General features: G+C 49.1%; 1 protein-coding gene across 1 annotated transcript in view; it reads left to right on the plus strand.

The window, feature by feature from the left end:
- Nucleotides 1–25,949, plus strand: part of TNFRSF14 (TNF receptor superfamily member 14) — a 661,986-nt gene that overhangs the window by 544,182 nt on the left and 91,855 nt on the right. The gene's annotated exons all lie outside the window — the stretch shown is intronic.

Consider the following 25,949-nt stretch of genomic DNA (forward strand, 5'->3'; position numbering starts at 1 on the left):
TGAATTATGAACACTAACCTTCGTCACATTTAGATAGGATTGTGAATGTTAGCAATGCCACACTTAACATGAATTGTGAACATTAGCCTGCGTGGCGTCTAGATAAGATTATGAATGTTAGCAATGCCACACTTAACATGAATTGTGAACCTTAGCATGCGTCTCGTCTAGACAGGATTGTGAATGTTAGCAATGCCACACTTAACATGAATTGTGAACATTAGCCTGCGTGGCGTCTAGACAGGATTGCAAATGTTAGCAATGCCGCACTTAGTTAGAATTGTGATCATTAGCCTGCGCCGGACCCGGACAAGATTATGAATATTGGCAATGCCGCACTCAGTTAAAATTGTGAACATTAGCCTGCACCAGACTGTGACAGGATTGTGAAGGTTAGCCTGAGTTACTTCTATATAGAAATGCAAGTGTTGGCATGTCCCACAATTGAATGGAGCTGTGAACATTAGCCTGATTCGCAGCTGGATAGAAATGCAAATGTAAATGTTAACATGCCCCACACGTGTATCACTGTGTACCCTGCTTTCCTGTTCCCCATGCTGTTGCTATATATCTGTATTCCCCCCTCCTGTTGCTGTAAGCCCAGCCCCCTGTCTCTGTGTCTGTGTGTCGCTTTGTTCCCTGCCATCCTGTTCACGTGCCTGATCTCAGGCGCTTTAAAGATAACCATCAAATCACATAACTATGCTTTCTCTCTTCTATACACCATCATTCAACTAGAACACGTTATACCCCTGATTAATTCGGCCTAGCTGTTCACATATGAATACGACCCCATGAACACCTCAACACCCTAATAGAACACAGCTAGCCAAGCACATTCTGGCCTAGTTGCTCACATATGCATCCTTTCAGGCCTAACACAGCCAGAGCCCAGTCTGGGTGTCCACCCACCAGACTGTACACATTCAACTGATATCTTCAGCACCACACCTAACGCTAGGATGCAGCTACCATCGGGCAATTACATCAGCCGCACACATCTGGTTCACCCACACACTCTACAACACTATCTCTCTCTCTACTGACCAGAAATACGGTTCCCGAGGGCGTTCAATCTACCAGTGCTTTGAGGTCATACGAATGATATATAGAGCGCTATATAAATGCCAAGTAACGTAACATTATAATTATTAGGTGAGTATTACAATTCATTATTAAAAGGACTGGGGGCGTGGCTTGCAGCATTGCAGGATGGCCGCACAAGCATAGAGGTCCTACTTAATAATCTAACATAATAGGGATGCTTGCCTCTCACTAGTTGAAGTTTAAGTGGTGATACTTACCCCCTACGAGGCGAACTTCATTGAAGGTTCAATTGGTGGGAGAGTAACCCTGCACACTTGTACCTCAGGGGCCTGTTCTCATAAAATTAGGCCTTACTGTTTTTTAAATCAATTGAATCATGTTTTAAATTCGTTTGTAGTATTGCACTTACGGATCTCTTTTGTCCCACTGGTCCCTGTTCAACTGACATATGTTGAAGTCTGAAATATTAAGGTTCACTGACACTAAAATTCTTGCTGCTATCAGTGGGATGTCTATCTTTTACAATTTTCCAAATAATGCAGAGGCTACAATCTCTGTAGACAGATTGCTCAGATTAAAAAAGAAAGCATTTCCTACAGAATTACACTGAAACAGTAGGGGACAAGATGCAAATGGGTGACTTTTTAAGGACACTTCGAGTTCCTCTGAGAAAACTGACAACGCAACCAACCAAGATCGACCCGAGACATCGAATAGACATTTTTTAGAGAAAGGCCAATCGCAGGGTCGTCGCCACCCTCGAGAGGCCAACGGAAACAAAATCAGGGATATCGGGGAACTTTCATCAAAGAACAGAGGAATCATCCTCGAAAGATCTTCCCATTTTCAAACTATCATCTGTCACCTTGATAGTAGCACAAGCCAGTGTTCCCATACGAGGGCTTAGTTTTGTTCCCACTCAAGAAGTGAAGACAGTGAATTGGAGTTGTGGAGATTTCTGAGGACAATGAGGCATGCGGCCTTCTATGCTAACGGAAGACGTACCAGAGAAGCCGTACACAACCTTTAGACCACCGTCTTTGTTTACTCCATCCGATCAGCATACTCCTCCTGAAATTCTCTAATTTGAGAACATTATATGGAGGGACCTTCTGAAAGTTCTAGCAAAGAAGACAAAGCCCAGGCACAAAAACTTGAATACTCAGGAATATGCAGCACTCAAACAACTTCGGGAGAACCAAGCTATTATAAAACCAGCAGATACACAGGGAGGAATTGTGATCATGGACACTACACACTGAATATGGATTGTCAAAGCCCTATTAGATAACCCGGATCACTATCAACCCACACGGATAGATCCTACGGAGGCAATAATGACGCATTTACAAATTTACAAGAGTAGTTTAGTGCAGGGGATGAAAGCGGGTTTTTGACTCCAAAAGAAGCTATGTTTCTTACACCAAGGGATGCACGCAACCCAGTTATTTATGCTTTGCCTAAGGTGCATAAATGTCTCCATAACCATCCAGGGCATCCTATTGTTTCCCTCTGCGGCTCAGTCATTGAACCAAGTGGGAAATATATTGAACATTATTTACACCCATTGGGAATGGAATCTAGACCCTACCTTAAAGTCACCACATCTACAATCAGGTATCTAGAAAACTTGGATTACTGTAATGAATGGGAATTGTTAGTCACTTGTGATATAACATCGCTTTACACCAATATCCCCCAGTAAGATGATATTTGAGTGATCGAGAGGAAACGTAACCATCGCCCCCTCCCACACAGGGTCTCAATGACTTTTCTTGTTTGACTTGCTTAGAATTATTTTAGGCCAGAATTGTTTTAATTTTGGTAATGAGCTTTTCATACAGAAGAAGGGACCTTCATGGGAGCATTATTTGCTTCGAGCCTCGCTAACCTCTTTATTGCAGATTTTGAGGATAATTAAATTTTCTCTAATGGTCCATATATGACATCTATTCAATGTTGGAAGAGGTACATAGATGCTATTTCCTTATATGGATAGGAATTGAGGAGGAGATGCAGGCTTAACACTTGTAACATCAGTTTACACATACTCATCACTCCGATAGAAGATTAACAGGGCATCTGAAGGTCCCAATATTGTATCTGAAGATGACAATTTCTACCAACTCTTTATGCAAAGACATTTAAGGAGTTCTTCAGGAAATCACAAGTATCAAAACTTAATTATCTACTTCGGAAATAATGACCAATGCATTACAAACTGACCTCCACACCATGAGACATGATATGCTGGAATTTAAAAGCCTGTATCAAGGAAGCAGAGAGTCGCATCTCAAATATATATATGATCAAGTTGAAGGACTGGAATATATGCATATGCAGATCACTCAGCTTAAACCAGCATGAGCCAATCTAGAAGATTGCAACCATTGAGACAATATCATATTTTTGGGGGATTCCTGAACATGCACAAGGAAAAGATCCAATAATATTTGTGAAGAAATGTATTCAATCAATCAAATAACTTTATTCGGCCATCAGGCCATCAAAGTTCATCCTAACACAAAATATTTACTCAATTACAATAATACATTATATCAAGGGAAAAAAGGAAAAATATAAACTAAGACAGGGTCCATTATTTTAGACAAAGCCCGGATCTAGACTCTAGAGACTGTGTTTGGTCTGCGTTGTTTCCTGATTGGCCTTATCCCAAATGGGGTGAGATTTGCACCGGATGAGGGGTGTTGGGTAAAAATAATTCATGTTGGGCCAGCAGAACGTGGGTGCGGGTAAGGACTTAATAAAATCCCACTCTTGGGTGTCTGACCAAAACCCCCAAAACCACCCGAGAGACCCATGGCCATTCTGTGATCCTGGAATTCCAATCTTAAAGAATCCTGGCGGTTATCCCCCTTGCTGGGCACTCTATAGCAGCCCACCATGACCTCCCAGGACACCTAGGCACAACCTCTAGTAGTGCGAAGCCAATACAAGCATTTATTTAAGAGGACATCCCATTATTCGTGCTTGTTCGCCAGCAGTTTGAGTACCCCATGCATGAATGCTGTGGATTTTCTTGGTTCCCCCTGCTTATAGCTTCCAAATGAACCCCCCCCCCTGCGACCAAATTCAAGGGGCTTCGGTGCCTTCACTCTGGGCCTTGGGTTCTTAATGGACGTGAATCTTAAGGCTCCATTGCAGTGGGCTCTGCATATGGGCTGTGGGACTTGCAATGCTCTCCGGGTACATCACGCTGCAGTAACTGCCCAACCTGGGATTGCATGATATGCTGAGAAACATTATGTTCAGAGAGGACAGCGGTTGAAGAAAGCCTCAAAGGGGCAGGGTTGGAAGGAACAATATTCTCTTCCAGATACGCTGGGCTTGATGTATCTAACTTAGAGGGGCGTTCCCAAGAAGAACCGCAAGGCCTCCTGACAGAAGGTGGAACAGAACAAAATGCCCCCTGGAGTACCCCTCCTCCCTTCGCCTGGTTCTCTAACAGAGCTAATAACCGTTTTTTGATGGCTGCGAGCTCAGCAAGCACTTGACTGCAGCCACAACCCGCGACTGTATGGACTTCCTTGTCGAGTGGGCCGAGGGTAGGTTCATTAAATATAACCTCACAATTAAAAATTGTTCATGTATAATTTTAATTCAATAATTATAGTTCATATATGGGATATACGCGAAGAAGTTTATGAAAAATGAATTGCACTTGAGCAGTAATCTACTCCTCCCTTTCCCTTAATCCCTAACCCATAGTTAAATCTTAAGGCCGATGGGCTATCACCTCCTGCTAATGTTAGCTGCCCCAACTCAATTGTTTTATATTTACATCATATTTGTCTAATGTGTTTATTTATTACAACCTATATTATTGTGTCCTGTCCCTCCTCTCCCTCATGTGTCTATTACCAGTCTTGTTCTTCATACATAATTGCCTAGCACCAGTTACTGTTTTATTCAGTTTATATATTGAAGCTATTAATGTAGTACTATTTCTCCAGCATGGGGTCTGGCATGGATTCACATGCTCATGAATATTCCCCGTCGTCAGGCTAGGAATCCTCGGTAAAGAAAAAATCAGTATCAGTATCAGTTTCGTTTCTGATATGTCTTTCTTAGTAGTAAACAATCACTGATCTCTGGGTCATACTGCCCCCAGCCAATGACTGTCGTCTCCCTAAGCCCCGCCTCTGGCAGCCATCCTCAGATTTTTACCGCACGTTCAGGTGTTGGGAGTCCTCGTGCTTTAGCTCTCGTTTTTGCTGCGTTTTCGCGCTTTTTCAGGAGATTTTCTCATTTTTTCGGTTTAATCGAGCCTCAAGCTCCACCGTTTCTACTTCCGATAACGGGGACCCATTTCGGAATTCTTCTATGCCCCTCAAGGGTGAAGTTTTCGTCGAGTTTACACTTCTTGGAGGATTCCGGAAGATCTGCGGCCTACCTCAACGGACATGGCCCAGGACAAGGGAAGCTCGACGCCCAGATCCAAGCTGTTCAGGTGCTGCCCTGGATGCGGATTACAAAATGTTTTCAAGGAGGACGAGCATTCGCAATGTCTCTACTGCCTTCATGAGGACAAGACGCACGCGGAGAAGGACTGTGCGTTCTGCAAGAACCTTTCGGAACAGAACAAACAAGATAGTCGTTCCTGCCTCGCCGCCTGGCTGGAGAAGGGCACAGCAGGTGAGAAGGCGAAGAAAAAGTCTGAGCGGGCTTCTAAGTCCTGTGAGGGCGCCCTGGCCCCACAGAAGGCCAAGCACCGCGAGTCCGTGGGCACCGGGAGCACCGAAAGGTCAGGTTCTTCGGCTGCCAGGTAGGGCGCGACTTTCCCAGCATGTTCAACCACGAGCCAGCGCTCTGGTTCGGGGAAGAGGAAGTCCGAGAACCCGGGTAAGCTGCTGGTGCGGCCCTGGTCGATCTCGAAGGGACCCGAGGGGGAGCGAGGCGTTGACCCTCCCCCAAGGCGAAGGCCCAGGACGCACCTAAGGTGGTAAGGGCTTTGATCCAGCCGGCAAAGGCCTCTATCGAAGTGGTGACTGCGACCCTGGTGAAGCCGGTTGAGACTACGCCAGTGGAAACGGCCTCTGGGCCCAGAGTATCCCTGCCACCGCGGAGGGAATCCTCTTTCCAGCCCATCGATAAGACCCCCGTTAAGACCCCGGCGGAATAAGAGGGGGGGCGGTGGCCATTACAGACTCGGAATCAGCCTCTGAGGAGGATCTGGTGGAAACCGGGAAGGGCCTCAACGAGAGGTTCATAGGTCTCAACGAGAAGTTCGAGAAGGTTCGATCCCAGGGGACGGTTCCTGCTGATGTGATGGAAGATGGCGACGATGGCGACGAAGAGGGCCCAGTGGAGCAGCCATCCCGTCCATCGCAGCAATTACCCAAGCCCCAGGATAGCTCGGCAGCCATTTTGTTGGCGATCCAATCCTTATCTACTGAGATAAGGACGAGGTTACCAGACACCGACGGAGGCTCCAGAACCAGGCCCGTCGGGAAGCCCTCCGAACAAGCGGAGCAGAGTCCACCCCGCTCCTCCCTTCGTGCCCGCGAGGCCTGTGGACCCCTCATCCCCCTCGCCGGACCCTAGAGAGGCTACGTCGACGGATACAGCGACTGGGACGGACGACGATGGCGGCGATGACACAACGGACATCCCGTCATCACCCCCCCTCGGGCTTCTCGACCCGACAAAATTGGCTCCTTTCACACCATGATAAACAGGGCATCCGAGCTCTTCCAGCTCTGCCCTGAGGAACAGAAAAAGGAAGGGTTTCCTTACCAACGACGAGAGGCCAAGAGGAAGACGGTCCTCGCGGTGTCGTTGCTCAACGACATCTGGGACGAGGGGCTGGCTATTCTCAAGAACCCTTCCACGACACCCACCAAGAGGGACAGGTACGAGAAGAAGTACAGAGCCCCCGATGCCGCCCCCTTGTGCCTCAGGGCCCAGCCCACGCCGGACTCTGTCGTCTCGGCAGCGGCCAAGAAGAAAGCAGCGGGTGTGGCGGCTTCAACTTCCACTTCCCCGCCGGAGAGCGAGGGCAAGAAGTTGGACTCCATGGGACGACGAGTCATCTCGTTGGCGGCGACGACGATTAAGGCGGCCAATGCCTTAGCGATCGTGGCCCGCTACGACAGGGAGCTTTGGTTCAAGATAGCTCCCCTGCTAGACTTCCTACCGGACGACAAGAGGGCAGAGGCCCTACAAATTCTGCAGGAAGGAGAGGTGGCGTTGGATCACGCCATAACGGTGGCAACGGACATTGCCGATACCGGATTTCGCCAACTGGACAACGGGGTGTGCCTCCGATGACGAGGATGGCTCAAGGCGACGGACTTTCGCCAGGACGTCCAGACCAGAGTGTTGGATATGCCGTTCGACGGCAACAACCTTTTTGGGAAGACGGTGGACGAGTCGCTCCAGGCCATCAAGACCGACTCGGAGACGGCCCGGGCCCTAGGGGTACTTCAATAACGACGGCCCTTTCGGAGCTCCGGAGGCAGACGGAGTGCCTCCAAGGGATCCAGCGGTGGCTCTTCTACATACCGCCAGGCGGCCCGCTCCTCGTCGCAGGAGGCCTAGAGAGGTCGCGGCAAGCAAGGGGGATCCCGCCGTCGTCGTCAAGGAGGCCAAGGCGGCAAGGCCTCCTCCAAGCAAGACTGAACCGGCCCGTGGCCCCCACCGAAGCACCCCGGTGGGAGGCCGGCTGACGAAGTTCATCAGGGAGTCCATCTCCACCGACCGTTGGGTGCTGGACACCCTGGCCAACGGGCACTCGTTGGAATTCCAAAAGAAGTGTCCTCGCATTCCTCCCATGGCCAGGAAGGAGAATCACGTCCCTCAACTGCTGTTGGAGGTAAGGGCGATGCTCAAGAAAGGTGCCATCGAGCTCGTCCCCAGGAGGCTCCGGGGCTCCGGAGTGTACTCGCAGTACTTTTTCATCAGAAAGAAGACAGGCGGTTGGCGCCCCATCCTGGACCTGCGTCGGTTAAACAAGTACATCAAGGTGCAGAAATTCAGGATGGTCACCCTCCAGCACGTGCTGGGACAGCTGGAGGAGGGCGACTTCCTATCTTCGTTGGACCTGGAGGATGCTTACTTCCACATCCCCATTCTAAAAGGACACAAAGTTTCTCAGGTTCGTGGTTCAGGGGCGCCACTACCAATTCAGAGCCCTGCCGTTCGGATTAAAGTTGGCACCCAGGGTATTCACCAAGTGCCTGGCACCAGTGGCGGCGCGGCTGCGCCTGCAGGGGATCCACGTCTACCCCTACCTGGACAACTGGCTAATCCGGGCAAGGACAAGAGAACTCTCCGTCAAACACACAGCGAGGACCGTCCGGCTGCTCGCGGAACTGGGGTTCGCCATCAACTACCCCAAATCCCACCTGGTTCCATCGCAAGTAGCACTGTTTCTGGGAGCGAAGCTCGATGCAGTGGGGCAATTGGCCTCCCCGTCAGAGGAGTGGACGAAGGCCATTCTGGGCAAGGTGTGGCACCTGCTAGCCATGGACGTGGCCAGGGTGAGGTCCATCAAGTCCCTCCTCGGGATGATGTCCTCATGCATCTACCTTGTACCCCTTTGCAGACTTCGGATGCGTCCACTACAGAGTTCCTCGACGCCCGCTGGTTTCAGGCGACGGGCTGCTTCGAAGACAGGATCGGGGGATCCTATGGTGGGGTACCCGTGCGTAACTCACTACAGGCACGGACTTTCAGACCCCAGCGTATCAGGAGACCGTGACGACGGACGCCTCTCTGGAGGGTTGGGGGGCCCACACCGGCGATCTCCACGCAAGAGACCTTTGGCTCCCGGAGGAGAGGTCTCTCCACATCAACATTCTGGAGCTCCGAGCAGTGTTCTGGGCGCTCAAGTCGTTCCTTCCGTCTCTCAAGGACAAAGTGGTGAGGATCTTCACCGACAACACCACCACGATGTTCTACATACGGAAGCAGGGAGGCACCAGATCCCCAGCCCTATCCAAGGAGGCCCAGGATCTGTGGCACTGGGCCGTCGCCCAGGGGATGTTTCTGGTTCCCTTCCACTTGGCAGGAATAAAAAACACCATCGCCGACTCACTCAGCAGGGAGCTGCGCTCGTGCCACAAGTGGGAACTACGTCAGGACCAGGTGGATCGGCTCTTTCGACGATGGGGCAAACCCCGGCGACAAACTCCAAGTGCCAGAGGTTCGCCAGCAGGTTCCCGCAGCCGAGGATTTCTCGTTCCCTTGGGACGTCCTGTTTCTATACGCGTTCCCTCCGTTGCCGTTGCTGCTCCGCCTCATCAAACAGCTCAAGAAGTCCAGGTGCAGAATGATCCTCGTTGCACTGGCGTGACCGAGGCAGATCTCGTTCCCGGACCTTCTGGACTTGTCAACGTCCCCACCAGTCAAGCTGCCGGCGGTCGCGGATCTTCTCTCTAGAGAAGGAGGTGCCATGCTTCATCACAACCCGGAGTCACTGAACTTGCAGGCCTGGCTCCTGCAGCACTAGAGTTTGGAGAGTACGATATCTCGGCTGACTGCAGAGAGGTTCTTGCAAAAGCCAGGGCGTCCTCAACTCTCAAGTGTTACAGTCATAAGTGGAAGAGGTTCTCTGTCTGGTGCCATGCACAGAAGATTAACCTTCTGCGGATTACGGCCCCTCAAGTGCTGCCTTACCTACTGTCGCTGTCCAAAGCTGGCAAAAGCTGGACTGGCTCACGCCTCCATCAAAATACATCTGGCTGCCATCTCCCGATATACCAGGACTATGGGACGGGCGTCCTTGTGGTCTCATCGCCTGGTGAAGGAATTTATGAAGGGACTATTCTGATCGTTCCCGCCAGTGAAGGCTCCTGCCCCGGCGTGGGAGCTTAATGTGGTGCTGACCAGGCTCATGGGGGGCCCCATTCGAGCTTATGCATTCGGCGCCTTTGAAGTTCCTGTCATGGAAGACAGCATTCCTCTTGGCCATCACCTCCGCACGACGAGAGGGAGAAATCCAGGCCCTATCTTGCAAGCCTCCCTACTTGACTTTTCATGACACGAGGGTGGTGTTGAGGACGCACCCCTCATTCATGCCCAAGGTGCTGTCAGACTTCCACCTCAACGAGCCCTTGGTGTTACCAGTTTTCTTCCCGTCGCCTTTGACGACGGCCGAGAGGACTTTGCACTCGCTGAATGTAGCTAGAGCGCTGAAGTTCTACGTGGACCGCACAAAGAGTTTTCGGAAGATGTCACAGCTGTTTGTGAACTTTGCGTCTGTGAATCAAGGGAAGGCTCTCTCGAAGACTTCCATTTCCAGATGGCTCTCCGGCTGCATCATGCACTGTCACCGGTTGGCAAACCGACCGCTGCCCGGCTGTCCGAGAACCCATTCGACCAGAGCGATCACTGCTACCACGGCGTTCCTGTCTGGTGTGCCCCTGCTGGACATCTGCAGGGCTGCTACGTGGAGGTCGACGCAAACCTTCACAATATTCTACTGCGTCGATCGGGACTCCAGGGAGGAGTCCAGGGTCGGCCAAGCAGTGCTGTGCAACCTGTTCGCCTAAGGTGAGCCTGTTGAGGAGGTAAGAATTGCTTAATGTTGAGTTTTGTATGTAATCTTAAGGTTGAGCCTTTGCCACCTCCCGTGGTTGTGCATGTGTGTACTGCTATGTATTCTTTTATTCATGAGCATGTGAATCCATGCCATACCCCATGCTGGAGAAGGAACAAGTTACTTACCTGTAACTGTTGTTCTCCAGCATGGGTCTGGCATGGATTCATATGCAAACCCTCCCGCCTACCCCTCTGCGGCTCTTCACTTGGTCATACTGCCACTTTGCGTGCTACCAAATCTGAGGATGGCTGCCAGAGGCGGGGCTTAGGGAGAGGACAGTCATTGGCTGGGGGCAGTATGAGCCAGAGATCAGTGATTGGTTACTACTAAGAAAGACAGATCAGAAACGAAACTGATACTGATTTTTTCTTTACCGAGGATTCCCAGCCTGACGACGGGGAATATTCATGAGCATGTGAATCCATGCCAGACCCATGCTGGAGAACAACAGTTACAGGTAAGTAACGTGTTCCATATCTCAAATCTAATTACTCATAAATACTTGCTGATTATTATTGCAATCTTTATTTTGCTTAACCCTGATATTATATGCCTTAAAGAACTCATTTAATGTAAAGTAGAACAAAAAATTAACCAAAGATTACTTAATTAATGGACTAAACAATGGGTTAAACAGGTATCCTTTTCACCTGCTGTGGACAAGAAAAATTGAGTTGCTATATGGTTTCCTGCTCAAATAGTCCAGCAATATAAGGATGATCATGGCAGGTGGACTCTGGCTTCCCTAAATGCTAATGGAACACTTTTGAACATTGGGCCTCATTACGACCCTGGCGGAAAGTGACTGACCGGACCGCAACAGCGTAAATAGCGTTTCCGCCATTGCACGAAGGAGCAAAGTGCGGCTAATCACGACCCATCGGGCACGAGCATTACGCCATGGCGGAATCCGAAAAGCTGCGATGGCGGAAATGACCCCAAAACGGCCCTTACCGCCGCCGTACGCTGCACCAGGTGCAATACCGCCACCCATCTTAGCGGTCACCGTAATGAGCGGTCACCGTAACGAGCGGGCACCGCAAATTACGGCCACCGTAAATATACGGAAACGGAAGTAAAAGCATGTGGCCGGAACGGGAAACAGCACGCCGCACAACTATAAAATCCGAATCCCAACACAACCATTAAAAATCCGACCCTGACACACATCCCAACCCGTTAGCAACCCCAGTTAAAAAAATAAATATGGGAAAGGTAGCCAAGAAAGCGTGTGACCGCAAGCGGCAGGTACACTTCTCCCGAGAGGAACTGACCGTGCTCACCGAGACCCTCCAGGAAAATGCCGCCGTCGTCTTCTCCAGTCAAATGACCAGGACGGCCCTTGCCAACAAGAAGGCCATATGGGCCCTGGTGGCACAGCGCGTAAGTGCGGTGGGGACAACACCCCGCACGCCACAGCAATGTCGCAAGCGGTGGGACGACCTGCGGATCCGCGTACGCAGCATACTTTCTGCGAACAGGAACATCGCCACAGCTACCGGGGGGGGTTCAGAGTCGCCCATCAAGTTGACCCCCTGGGAGGAAATCTGCGCCTCCACCATAGGAATGGAGAGCATAGAGGGAGTCGGAGGGATGAGAAAGGAGTGCCGACATCCGGAGAATCAGGTAGGTTGGCCAAGAGAAACAATGCGAAATCCACAAACCACGAACATGTGCAGTACCATGTGACCCCATAGTGCAATACATACTTTGCCCTGACAGCGCCCTCTAAAAGTCAGAATGAACAAACAAATCAATCAAGAAGCCATAAACAACCCCTACATGTGCAGCATGCACCCCCTAACTGCAGGCAGCCAAATGAATGCATCCTCAATCCACACGAAAATGAGACCACCTCCAAGGCCCAATCCCAAATCAGCCTCATGTACCACCCCAATGCATTTGATACGTTGCCATTCCAAATCCGACAGACCCATAACTAACGCTCGCCCCTCTTTACTCCACCACAGGGTCCGATACCAACGACGAGCTGCAGGACACCCCTACCAGCACGCCTGCAAAGAGGGCCAGGACCAACGTCCCAAGAGCCTCCACCTCAGGTGCAAGGATCAAGACACGGCAGCAGCAGGAATCAAGTGGCAGCACACTGGAGGGGACTGCAACAGGCACCCCAGCAGCCAGCAAGTCCACAACCCCAGCACCACAGGTCCCCCCAAAGAACGTATCTGATGGCACTGCCTCTGGTGGTAGCAGCACCATAGGTGACACAGCTGTCATGCCAGCATGCTCCGACACGGAAAACAGTGCTGGCGACGTAGGTACCATCCATGACCTTTCCCAATCCCCCTGCATGTTCCATCCCCTACACCATGACGAAACCACGCAGGGGCACCCTGAAGACGACGACTGGCCAACCCCCACAAGTCCTGTGCCAAGGCAACATGTGTTGAGCAGCCCCCCTGTCACACCACCGCAAATGTCCATGGCCCAGCAGAGGCAACAGTCCCTCGACCTGCTGATCGAGCAACAGCAGGAAGTGTCCACGCTACTCAAGGACCATGCAAATGAATGCGGGGGTTCCAGGGCAGCCATGGAAACATCCACCGAGACACTCAGGGCACAAATAGAGAAAAGTAGTGAGAGCCTCAGGGGAGAAATGGAGAGAAGCACCGAGAGCCTGAGAGCACAAATGGAGAAAAGCACCGAGAGCCTGAGAGCACAAATGGAGAAAAGCACCGAGAGCCTGAGGGGGGAACTGCATGCGACGTCCAAAGATGTTTGTGCTGAACTTGCTGCTGTGCGCCGTGTGCTCTCGGAGCTCTCACAAACCCTCAGAGACATGCATGGACGCGAGCAGGCAGAGACATCATCCGTGGCAAGTTCCGTCCAGGGCAGCCCCCAACGCAGATCTGGCAGGAACCTGCGCTCCACGGGCAGGGGTGCCCCTGATACCCGTAGAGGGGGCTTGCAATAGCGTCCAACCACGGACAGCATGCATATTTGGACACTGGTGTTGGGGGGTGAGGTAGTAGGGTGGAGGGGGTGTGTTGGGCTTCACTGGGTGGCGGGTCCATAGGGTGTATAAATCAAATCACATTAACAATACAGCATCTCATAATCATCCAATGACATGTGTGGACATTGATATTTGCGTACGAGGCCTTCATAGGCGTACAGTCCACAATGTGCCTGTACTACACACACACAGTGCCACAGGTCCCCTTTCCGTGTAATAGGCACCATGCGTGGTTGCTAGAAGCATGCATCTATGATGCTCTGTCGGATTGCACGTGCATCCTGTGCCTCATGGACTCCTTGAGGTGCCTCCACATCCCCACCCTCATCATCATCATCATCTTCAGGTGCATGCAGTACAGCGTCAGGGGGCATGGGCACATTCCTACGTATGCACATGTTGTGCAGCATGACACATGCCATGACCATCTTAGAAACCTTCTCATGGCTGTACATGAGTGCCCCGCCAGACCTGCTGAGGCTGCGGAAACGAGCCTTCAGTAGGCCGAATGCCTGTTCAATGACCACACGGGTACGTGAGTGGGCATGGTTGTAGTCCTCCTCATGCTCGTTCTGTGGGTTCCGGATTGGTGTAAGGAGCCATCTCTTCAGTGGATACCCGGCATCACCTGTATGAGACGAATAAAGGGTGTCAGTGGAATGATAGTGCTAAGTAGCCCCCCCCCCCCTCCTGCAAGGTCATTGACGCATCAAATGGGCCACGATGTCATGCATGGAATGAGACTCACCGAGTAGCCAGGATCTGTGCCCTGCGTGTCGCTCCATGTAGCGTGGTATTCTTGTGTTCCTCAGGACCATAGAATCATGGGTAGATCCTGGAAATCTGGCACAACAATGCGTAAATATCTTGTTGGAGTCACACACCATTTGCACATTGATTGAATGAAATTGTTTCCGGTTGCGGTACTGGACCTCCATGGCATGTGGGACAACCAATTCAACATGGGTGCAGTCGATGGCACCAATGCAACCCGGGATGCCGCCAAGTGCATGGAATCCCACTTTAGCGTTGGTAATCTCCTGGTACGTGCGTGGTAGTGTGATGTGGTCGTCGGCGTGCTTCAGGAGGGCATCGTGCACTTGGAAGAGTGTCCGTGAGAACAGTGGCTGTGAAATGCCATGCAACTGTCCCACTGTGTGCTGATAGGTGCCTGTGGCCAGGAAGTGGAGTGCAGACACCACCTTCAGTAGGGGTGGGATGGCGGTTGGGCTATCTATCATGCTCACGAGGTCAGCATGTGTCATGTCCACAATGGCGATTATGGTGTCCCGGTCCAAACGGTAGAGGGTGTGGATCTGCTCAGCAGTGAGGTTGAACGGATCGGCTCGGAGGCGTGGGATTGCGGGCCGCCTGCGTGGTGGTAGTGGCAGTGCTTGTGGGCCTTGCTGACCCTGCCTTGCCCTCCTCCTCCTCCTCCTTCTCCTCCGTCTCCCCTGTGCGCCCGGTTGTTGTACCTGTTGTTGTTCGTCGTCTTCTTGTAGTTGTAGCACTTGCAGTGCTATCTGGTCCCCCAGGCCCAACATCGCTAGTCCTGCCGGTAGCATTTTGGAGTGGGAGTGGTTGTGGGAGGGGTTTGGGTCTGCAATATATGTGCTGTCGGCCTGTATGGCCTCCACCTGTGCTGATTGAATGAATCTGTGGCAGATGCAATCCCTTCTGGCCGAGCACGTCCCGCACGTAAGGCTGCATTTGGCCGCATGGCATCTTGGGATTGGAATCATGTATCTAATCCCGATGGCAGTGTGATGTACTTTGACTGATCTTCATGGTATGCTCCCATTGTTACACATGCTATGATTGCAGCCGCTTACATACCTGTGAAGAGTCAGTGGTATGTAGGGCTCGATCGATGGCCGACCCTCATGCAGCACAGTAACGTACTTCACCGACGGGCGTGGCGTCCCATTTGTGATTGCAGCCAGTTAGCATCATGACACACAGCCGCACTACATTGATGTAATTGTGAATGCAAGCGTTCACAGAAGCCTTTTCGACGTAATGTTGCAAGTGAGGAATTCGAAGGCCAGCATTTTGGGTTTTGAAGTAGCGGCGAGGATACGCCCACAGGTCTGGCTGGAAATGTAACGTTCTATTGTAGAATGTCCTTGGGACATGGCCCATAACGAGCAGGCAATGAATGATATGAATTGAATGGGATGCGCAATAGCGTAGTGGACGATAAGGCAGGACGTTCCCAAATCCATCTTGCTTCACAACACTACAGATCCGGCCAGGGGCACAGTGGTTTTTGCGGACTGCATTACGCACAGACGCGATGGAAGTTTCACATATTATGTGAGTGAATATTCATGCGTTTTCATTGCGGGATGAGGGAATGATGAATGGATGCATGGACTGATGATTCCGTTTAGGGTCTGCCATGTACATGGGTTTTTTGAATCACTCCCCTTCCCCTGCGCTATGTGATGCAAGGCTGCCATAGTGGGACATACGTCTATCTGCCCTTGTCGGATCCTCCCTGTCTCGACGCGCCTTCATACACTTGTGTCTAGGCACGTTACTAATCCCATGTCATGGGTTCTATCTTGACGGACGCATGCACAGTAACCGACGTTGCCAATGGTGTATTTACCTCGATTGATTTCGTTATGAATCGATACTGATTTAGGGGTGTGTATATTCCTTTGGAGTGGGCTAGCATGCATATGGGTGTGGATTTGGTGTGTTGAATGAAGATTGTAATGCATCATGAGTCCCGTAATGCAATCGGTTAATTTGTGTTTCTTTTGGGTGACAGGTATCTCCTGCCCTATTGCAGATGCCATCTCTACGCCACTCCTCCAGATGGTTTTTACTCTCGACTCCTGCAGCTTCGGGTGAATCAGTGGAGCACCATTTCGATCTTATGGGACGATCGCCAATGGGCCACATGCCCTTACGCTGTACTGGTGGCTAGGTGCAACATTTCGGCCTTTCAGCTCGACTAGTGCCTGCCTCATGGGACGGACCTGCGGTTCTTGCCGCTTCCATGTTGCCTTTTGGAACGTTGATGTAGGCCCTGTGTGCCATGATGGTACAGGGCGTCACACAAGTGGAAGCCGGTCAATTATTGCAGATGCAGCCCTCGGTGATGATGGTTGTTTTGGTGGTATTTTGCAAATTGCTGTGGGGCCTTTGTCATTTGGATGTGCATTTAAATTGTATTCCGATATTTGTCGTGTTGCGTTGTTCTTTGCAGGTGATGTGGCGATTTTCGCTTTGTGGCGGTATGTATTGCGAGATGATCTGCATTGTGTTCCGCCTTCTGAGTTGAGTTGTGTGGTACAGTACTGGCCGCGTTTGCCTACGTAGCACAGTATGGTCACGGATAGGGGCTGCCATTGTGTCTGTTTACATGATGTGCTGTTCAGGGGCGGGGGATTGGCTTTTGGCCGACTGGTGCCTGTCAGCCAGGTCGATTGGTGGAATGATGGGTTGTTCAGAATGTGGCTGGTCACAGGTGACTGTGTTTGCGTGCGTTTGTTGGAGGGGGACTGGGGTCATGTCCATTGGAATAGCTTCTGTATTGATGCCATCTGTGCCCTGCAGCTCCCATCGGCCCCTCTTGGGATGAGCCTGGCTGCTCAGTCACTCTGCCGACTTGTGTGGTACATGCTTCTGCTGATGGTTGGTTTGTTTACTGGCATGAGTACAGGGCTGGTGCAATCCCCCTCATGATGCTGTTTTGGATGTTGCCTTGCGCTGGTGGCAAGCGATGGGGGACTACTGTTGTTTTGTGTCATGTGTTCTTGATTTTCATTTTGATGTATTGTACCTTCGCATGCCTGTGCTGCGTCAGTACGGCTATGGTGACATGCCGTACATGGATGCCCACTCACGGGGCGCTTTGAGCCCCTGCATGCTTTTCTACGTTGGCATGCATGGGTGAATTGTGGATTTCACTGGTTGCATAGTGTGAGTACATTGCGCCTGCCAGGAGTTGTGCAATGAGGCCAGGGAGTGGAGTACAGGCACTCAGTGGGCCATTTACGGTTGGTTCACGTTGCCGTATTTCTCGCCATGGCGGAATGGTACTTTACGACGTGCTTGATGGCGTTCAGTACATGTCCGCTAGGGTCAGAATTCGCGTACCGTTGCGCCATGGCGGTGATTCCGGTTTTGCAAGGCGCGCGTGCGCGTACTTGGTGCAGTTAGCGTTGCCGTTCACTGCGGTGTCGCTAATGGCATCGTACTTTACGGTGACGGGTCATGATCGCAACGAGCGGTGTTCGATGGCGGTATTGCATTTCCGCCATCATTTTTCCATTTCCGCAAGGGTCGTAATGAGGCCCATTGTCAACATTATGGCCCAGATGCTCCGGAACCTTCATTCTGAAAAAATCTCTGTCAATGGGCCTCATAAGTTTGCGATCCAGGAACTGGGTCCGGCAATGCCGTAATGACCCTGTTATTTCCCATTCCTGGGTGCCGGAAAAAAAAATACCGGCTACCGCCAGCCTCCTAATGAGGCCCAATGTCTACTAACTCTACTCTTAGATAATCTCATTTTTTGTGGTGATTGCAATCGGATTTCTCCTGGGATCAAAAATTACATGCACAATGTTTGCAAAGATCTTCTTCAATTTATCACCCAACTGAGCCTAATTGGTTCATGGCATCTTGTTAATCCTGATTCCATTGCATGTTTGTTCTCTTCAACTGTTCATAATTCTTTCTCTAGAATTGATTATATTTTTGTCAATACGACTCTATCTGCACACATTACTGGTTCCACTATTGAAGCTCTTGGTATTTCTGACCATGTCCCTATTTATAGCAATTTGTTTGTGATTTTCACATTAGTAAGCAGCCATTATGATTATTCAATAATGCTCAACTTATTGATCCTGATTTTGTTAAACCTATAATAAACTCTGGCAATTATATTTGTACACATTAACATTACTATGGGTACAATTCATGTTATTTGGGATGCCTATAAAGCTACTATGCAAGGTTACAGTATTCAATACTCTGCTAAAAAAGGAAAATACAACAATGTTGCTACTAATCTATTATCAGAAATCAAACAACTCAAACTCTTATGCGATCAACTCAAATGTAGCAGCTTTGTTGAGAAAATAATCATATATATATATATATATATATATATATATATATATATATATATATATAATTACTAGAACATCTAGTAACACCTTGAAAAGGATCAAATTCAAATTTTATGGAGGATGAACTAAATCAGGCAAACTGTTAGCAGCATACCTAAAACATAACTCTGAACACACCCAAATCAAATCCATTAGAATTCTTTTGTCTATGAATCTTCTAACTGAAAACTCAGACATTGTCAATACCTTACTCTAATACTATCAAATGTTATATACAGACCAGAGGTATCTACTTCACTTTCTTCAATATCAGATTACCTTTCTAACCTTTTCCCTACTTCCTCCTCCTTCTCTTCCTGCCTTATGCCTGACTGCTATTCAGGCATGGTGCTATGCCAATGATCTCCGCCTCAAAAACCAGCAAGAGGGAGATCCTTCTCATTGGGACGCCCCCTCCTAGTTTCCCCCTCACTCTCCGGACAGATTCCTTGGGTCCCTACCCCTCACCCACTTGTGAGGCAAAAAACCTTGAGATCATCTTTGACTCCTCCCCCTCCTCTCCACACATCACAGACCTTGCCAAGAGGTCACATTTTCAGCTTCATCTCCTCAGGGGCATTCTAACTTTTCTCACCTTCCCACAGAAGCTCATTCTCTCCAGAGTCCTGGTTCTCTATAGGCTTTACTACTGCAATAGCCTCCTCCTCCTCAGTCTCCCTCTTTCCTCCATTCACTCCCTCCAACTAATCCAGAATAGGACTGTGAGGCGTATCCCTGGTCTCAAGCCCAGAGACTGCATCTCTCCAGCCCTTAAATCTCTCCACTGGCTCCCCGTGACTGCAAGGATCAAATTCAAAACCCTTTGCATCTTCCACAATGCTTTTTGGGGCCTGGAACCTCTCTACATCCAGCTTTCTCCCCCGAAATACCTCCCAGCCAGAATCCTTCAGTCTTCTGGCTCCAACTCTCTGCAGGTTAAACGTTTCTCCAAGCAGGGAGTGGGACGTAGATCCCTCTCCTCTGCTGGCGCCTCCCTCTGGAACAGCCTCCCTCCCCTCCTCAGACTTGAGCCGGATCTTCTTAAGATCCAGACACTTCTAAAGTCCTTCCTTTTCTCCTCTTCCTTCCTTCTGCCCCTCCCATGCTAAACTCTCCACCTGCCGCTGCGACTGCGGCCGTGTCCCTTCAGAGTCATACAGGGACCTGACCACCCCCCAGCAGCCCCTCCCAGCATCCTTTGCCAGCACTTGCCTTCAGACTCCCTTTCCAAAACTATCCCAACCCAGTCCTCTTGTCCACTGCACTCCCCCCCTCTTTTCCCCCTGGCACTTGCCACCATGGACTGACAGCACTTGCCTGCACCTCACCCGTGGGGGTACCCCACTCTTGCACTTCTCCCTCTTCCCCCACCCCACTGCACTTATCACCTTGTCATACCAGCTTCTTTGTTCTTTGTTGTTGTATTCTTATGATTCCCATGTCCCCCCCCCCCCTCCCTGCACCCTGTCTGGAAACACCTGTGTATAGGCACCTTACAAATGTCCAATAAATAAATAATCACAGTTCATAATAAGATCAATAAACCTAATATGGTATCGCTGGACAACACTCTTTCCTTAGAAGAAGTCAAACAAGCCATCCTTCATCTTAAAAAGGCTATAACACTGTGCTCTATGGTTTCTCAATTAAATATTATACTTCTTTTATTGACCTTCTTGCCCCCATTCTTCTACTATTTAACACTTACAGAAGATCAGTATGCCTATAGTTCTTTTCCTGACGCTTTGATTATTTTTTTCCTAAACCTAATAAAGACTGTCAGCTAGTTCAAAACTATAGGCCCAAATGTCCTATTAATACTGAATGCATGCTATTTGCTTAACTACTTTCTAATAGACTAGAGCGTGTTAAGCGATTTATAATACACTCTGATCAAGTTAAAGTTGTCACAAACAGACATGCCGCTTCCAACTCTCGTCTTCTATGCCGTATTATTGACCTAGCTAAAAATCCCATAGATCCATCTAGGCTGACGTCATTAGATGCTGAAAATCATTTTTGACCGTGTCTCATGGCAATTCATGTTTCAATATCTCATATGGCATGGCATTGGCCCCAAATTAATCTCTTATGTTAAAACCCTATACTGTTACCCCAAATCCCGATTTTTGATTAATAACACTCTAATCCCATTACTTTATTTAGAGGAACCAGACAAGGATGTTCACTTTACCCTCACCTATATATTTTAGCACTTGAACCATTTCTCCAAAATATTGACAATAATCCCAATATTGGTAGGGCCTCATTATGATTTTGGTGGTAAATCTGCTGGAATACCACCCATCAGAATAATTGTTAACGCCACTTGGTCCGGCAGAATTACTGCTGGATTACAAGTGGCGCTGGCAGAGTTAATCCCCATTTTTTTGCATTTCTAGTGGAATTACCGCTGGTGGAATTACTGCTGTGGTAATTCCGCTGATTTTTGTCGATTTTCATCATAAATCGGGAAGATATTTGTAGGATGGCGGTGCAGAAAAAGTGGCGGGTAATTCCATTACTGCACATTTTCTTTCTGCACTACCATACTTGTAACGAGGCCCATAAGGCCTCATCACAAGTGGGGCGGTATCCTGGTGGTACATTCACCGGGATACTGCCCAATGCAAATAGCGGTATGACAACTAGGTCAAGTTGCGTAGGCTGTAAGTCCCCTTTTTATCATAGTCCTTAGGCCTCTAGAATTTTCAGTGCTATTACCACCGGCTCTAATAGCGCCACTGTAATAGCTAAAAAAACTGGACGGAAAGTGGCAAGATTTACGTCCAGCTAGACAGCTGGAGGTAAATCTGCAACTTTCCGCCCAAACTCTGGATTGGGCGGAGCGGTAATGCAGCGGTAATATCTTTAACGCTGCATTTATCCTGCTCCACCCAACCCGTGATGAGGCCCTCTTTATTGTGGTGAATTTAAATTTAAAGTCACAGATTGTATTATTCTGTGTTTTACTACACCAAGGGAATCATTAAATAATGTATTGAAGACTATTGCATTTTCTCTGTTCCATCAGGATATAAAACTAATGCTAACAAATTGCAAATTCTCCCACTTTCAATTTATTGCGCACAGGCAGACATTCATATTTCTGAAGTGGCATGGAATACTAATCATCTGGACTATATGGGAGTTTCATTATCAGAAAACTTTATTCGGCACAAGCCATAAAAGTACAACACATTTAAAACAATATTATACATAAATCAATTAAACAAATGCAGAAAATAATTATTGACCTATCACTCCCTATAAGGTTTAAGAGTGAATCCACGTTCCTATGGGATGGCTGATCTCCCAGCTAAATATTGTTTGTGCAGCCTTGATGCAATGCAATTATAACCGTATATTGCATTTAAAGCTATTGGATCGATGACAACTTATAAATATTGCAAGGCCCACTGAGTGGTTCTAATACATGCACCTCTCGACCGGGGGATGAGGGTCTTCCACCTAATCTTTCTATATAGATTCGAAAAAAGGATAAAGTGTACCATGCCCTTCTCCTCCGCTCGCGGGCAATGTGGGCTGGCCAACCTTTGGGATGATGTTTGTATACTCCAATTTGATACCTTTCCACATGGCAAAAAAACTAACGTAAGGTGACCATCTGACACATAAAGCAATCCGGTCCAGATAATCACTCCTTTGGCCTGGGATAGAAATGGCAGCATGCTTCCTGTTGGACAATTTGCTGAGTTCCTTTTGCCTCCTTGAAACGACCTATATATGTTTTAATTTCCCAGTGATCAGCCCAATGTCCTTTTTAGAAATGCTACTGTGATCCGTGAACAATGTACTCTCGTCAAGCTATTGCAAACATATTTCATCCAAGGCATTCTATGTAGGTGTAAACAAGCTCCCATTCGCAGGCATACCCCGAAAATACATTAAGAAAAACAATTCCACAGGCAAATGGCCATCAATGCAGGAAACCAAGGATTTATGTAATTCCCATCAGCTGGGAGAGCAGTTCGGAAGCAGACCTGCTGTGCGCTGACTAAAATGTTCTCCCCTCCTCCTTTTATGAACTGGAACCACAGAATTGGAATAAACACAGTGGGCCTCATTACGACCCTGGCGGTACGGAGTGAACAGCGCTGGAAAAACAGGCATGCTTACCGGGTCCCGCGAGGGGAAGAGGGAGCAAACAACGGACCATCTCGTAATGGCCCGTTGTTTGCTCCCTCTCTCATTCCCATTCAGCCTTATGGGGGCTGAAATGGGAATGGGGAAGGACCGTGTCCGGGTCCTTGGAGGGAGGAATTACCGGGCCTTCCGAACTCGGAATGGCCCGGTAAGTCCTCATTCCGAGGACCCGGACCCCGACGCGATTTCGGCGGCAGCCATGCCGCCAATAGCGGCATGGTTACTGCCGAACTCGTAATGAGGGCCAGTAAGCATAATTTAAGGCAGGTTGAATAGATGTTTGAGGCAGGTTGAATAGATGATTGGTGCAAACATCCATAGTGTCACTACATTGGTGTAAATTCATTAGATAATATATTCTCTGGCACTAGAACTCATGCCACCCCTTTCTTGCACCATCCTGAGACCGACCTCCCCTCTTACTGACATCGCTAGGTGCTGACCAGCAGAATTAGCTGGAGTGTTTTCGACTAGAAAATGTTTGTTTGCATGAAACGAAAACGACAGTGTATGGCACCTCAAGGTCAGAACAAACCAGGCCATTGTCCTACCGCGTTCTGATTGGTTCTCCTGTCTTCCCTATCTCTTCCCTCAATTCGTGCCAAGTCTAGTGTATAGAATACTCTCACGAGACACTGCTGAGACCATATTTCCTACCATTTAATTTGATTTTCTATTATTTTCTCACTGCCAACAATCTGCACATGGTGTGCTCACGGAAAACCCCATCCTAATTCCTTGGCTGAGGCACTGCTGAGATCTGCACGGCTCTATTATTTAATGAATTTGGACATATTGTCGCCCACGAAAGTCTTTAGGGATTTTATGTATTTGAGAGGCTGGCTGTGGCTTTCATTTTGGACAAAATGGTTGCTCATTATGTTAGTGAGATATATTTGCATATAGTTCGTGTTACGTCCAACTCGTACATTGCCTATGGTGTGTTCTCCATGTATTAAAATTGATGCAAGATATTCTTTGTGTCCAAATGAATTTTTGACCTATTTTCTGTGTTTCTTCATGGTGGGTGCAATTTGCTTCATGTCTGTTGGCTCTGCATTTCGCTGTGAGATTGCTTATTCTCGCCATCTTTAGCTCACATCGTGTTCAGCATTTGCTGCATCTGCTTAGAATATAGGTTACATGGCTGCCTCAGTAAGTACTGTTTCGAGGGGATTGGGTCCTCCGACGTATTCCATATCTATGACAGGTAATGTCCACAGCTGTGCTGCTTCGGAACATTTTCGGCTCCTGCGTTGATTACGTCGATGCGCCGTCCCCGAGGACCTCCTCCGACGGCCGACGTCACCCGATGTGAGAAGTAGGACGCACGACGCCCGTAGCCTCAGTTCCGTTTTTTCCACGAACGTGTTCGCTTCGTGAATCTCGGTACGCCTCGACTCTTTGGAATTTGTTGTATTCTTCTCGGTTCTTGGAACCTGTTTGGTTTTTGTGAAAACCTGTTTGTGACGATGTCTACCTCGTCTTCAACTCAGCGTCCGGGCTTCAAGAAATGCAGGGACTGTGTGTCACGACTCGCTCCCTTCGCTCCCGTTCCCACCACTTGGGGGCATGATTTGGGGTTTATTCCCTACTGGACCTTTCCTCCGAACCTTATGCTACAGTGCTGTGATGAATGGGGAGCGCTAAATCCCTATTTTCCAAGCTACTTCCCTTCCGGATCCATTCCAGGTTTTTGGCAGCCAGCATGCTTCTTTAACCAAATGACTATGCTTCCCAGAATGCCTGGCCCACTGCTTCACCTCCACCCTTGCAGGACAAGGTTGGGTGGAGGATAGGCAACACCTGTGGCTGCAGGTGCAGCTATCAGCACACCTGAGGCGTGTGCTCGTTAAGCAGCTTTAAAAGCCTCAGTCTTACTTCAGTCCAGCGCTGGTCATCGTTTGCAGTGTTCCTGTTGTGACTAGTCCCTTGTTCCTTGCCTTTGTACCTAGTTCCTAGTTCCTGTTTTCTTGTTCCTCCGCCCTGAATCTCGGATTCATGCGCTAATTGATTTCTGCTCCCTTGATTGCCTTTTTGTCTTCCTCTGTTTGCAGGCAGCATTTCTCAGTGCTTTCCCCTTTTAGATGCAGCCCAGTTTGTCTGTGTTTTATATTTCTTTGACTCTGTCCTTTGCTGCTGTAAACCCGTATGCCTTAGCCTTCCTCTTAGATTAGCTTCCTGTCTTTTCCTTGGAGGGGTAGGGAGAAGTTTGCATTGGTTATTTCGTTTTTCCCTGCTCCTGATCCTTACTTTCTATTGGGATCCATTCCATGTTTTTCATTGCACTTCTGCATTTATTTCCCATTTGATTATTAGGTGTGGTGTGCGGTTGTAGCTAGCTCCTGTGTGAATGCTTATGTTTTCCTCACTAATTTGTAATCACTATTCCAACTTAGGTATTTAGTTTTCCTCCCATTGCTGTTCTAGCCTTTCTGGGTCCCAGTTTCATCAACAGGATTCGTGGGCTAGCTGACATTCAAGAGGTTTATCTCGTCCTCGTGAGTACAGTTCTTTAGTTCCCTTATTTAATACCATCAAGAGTGTTAATTCACAGATCCTGTCATTGCTTGCCCTCCACGTGGGTTTAGCGCTGTCAGTACCTGTAACAGCAATTGGGGGTAAGGCGCTCGCCGACTTTCCTCGCGGTCAGGTGCTTACCCCACATCCCTTTTCATATATTAGTTTTGTTGTCACACTCTATTTGCACTCCTGGGTTCTAGCATACATGAGTCGTTGTTCCTGTGTGCACGTAGTTTAATTCGAAGCTATTCACTGTGTGATTTAGTGCACATTTCCCTTGCCATATTCGCTGCCTTTGTACTCGCCTGACTAATCCTGACACTGTGGGTCCAAGATGTCGGTCACGGACTCGCACGACGCCTGCCTCTGGTGCCTCGGGGAGGCCCACGATACGGACGACTGTGTCGACTGCCAGTCGCTCACGGCCAAGGCCTTGCGGGAGCGCAAGTAGAAGTTGTCGGGTGTCTAAGCCCCGGAAGTCGAGGTCTACGGGACTTTCGATGGATGACTCGAGAGGCTACTCTCCGCGTCATCGTCG

Source organism: Ambystoma mexicanum, chromosome 8 (genome assembly GCF_040938575.1).
Source record: "Ambystoma mexicanum isolate Mex_15411 chromosome 8, UKY_AmexF1_1, whole genome shotgun sequence".
Taxonomy (NCBI): domain Eukaryota; kingdom Metazoa; phylum Chordata; class Amphibia; order Caudata; family Ambystomatidae; genus Ambystoma; species Ambystoma mexicanum.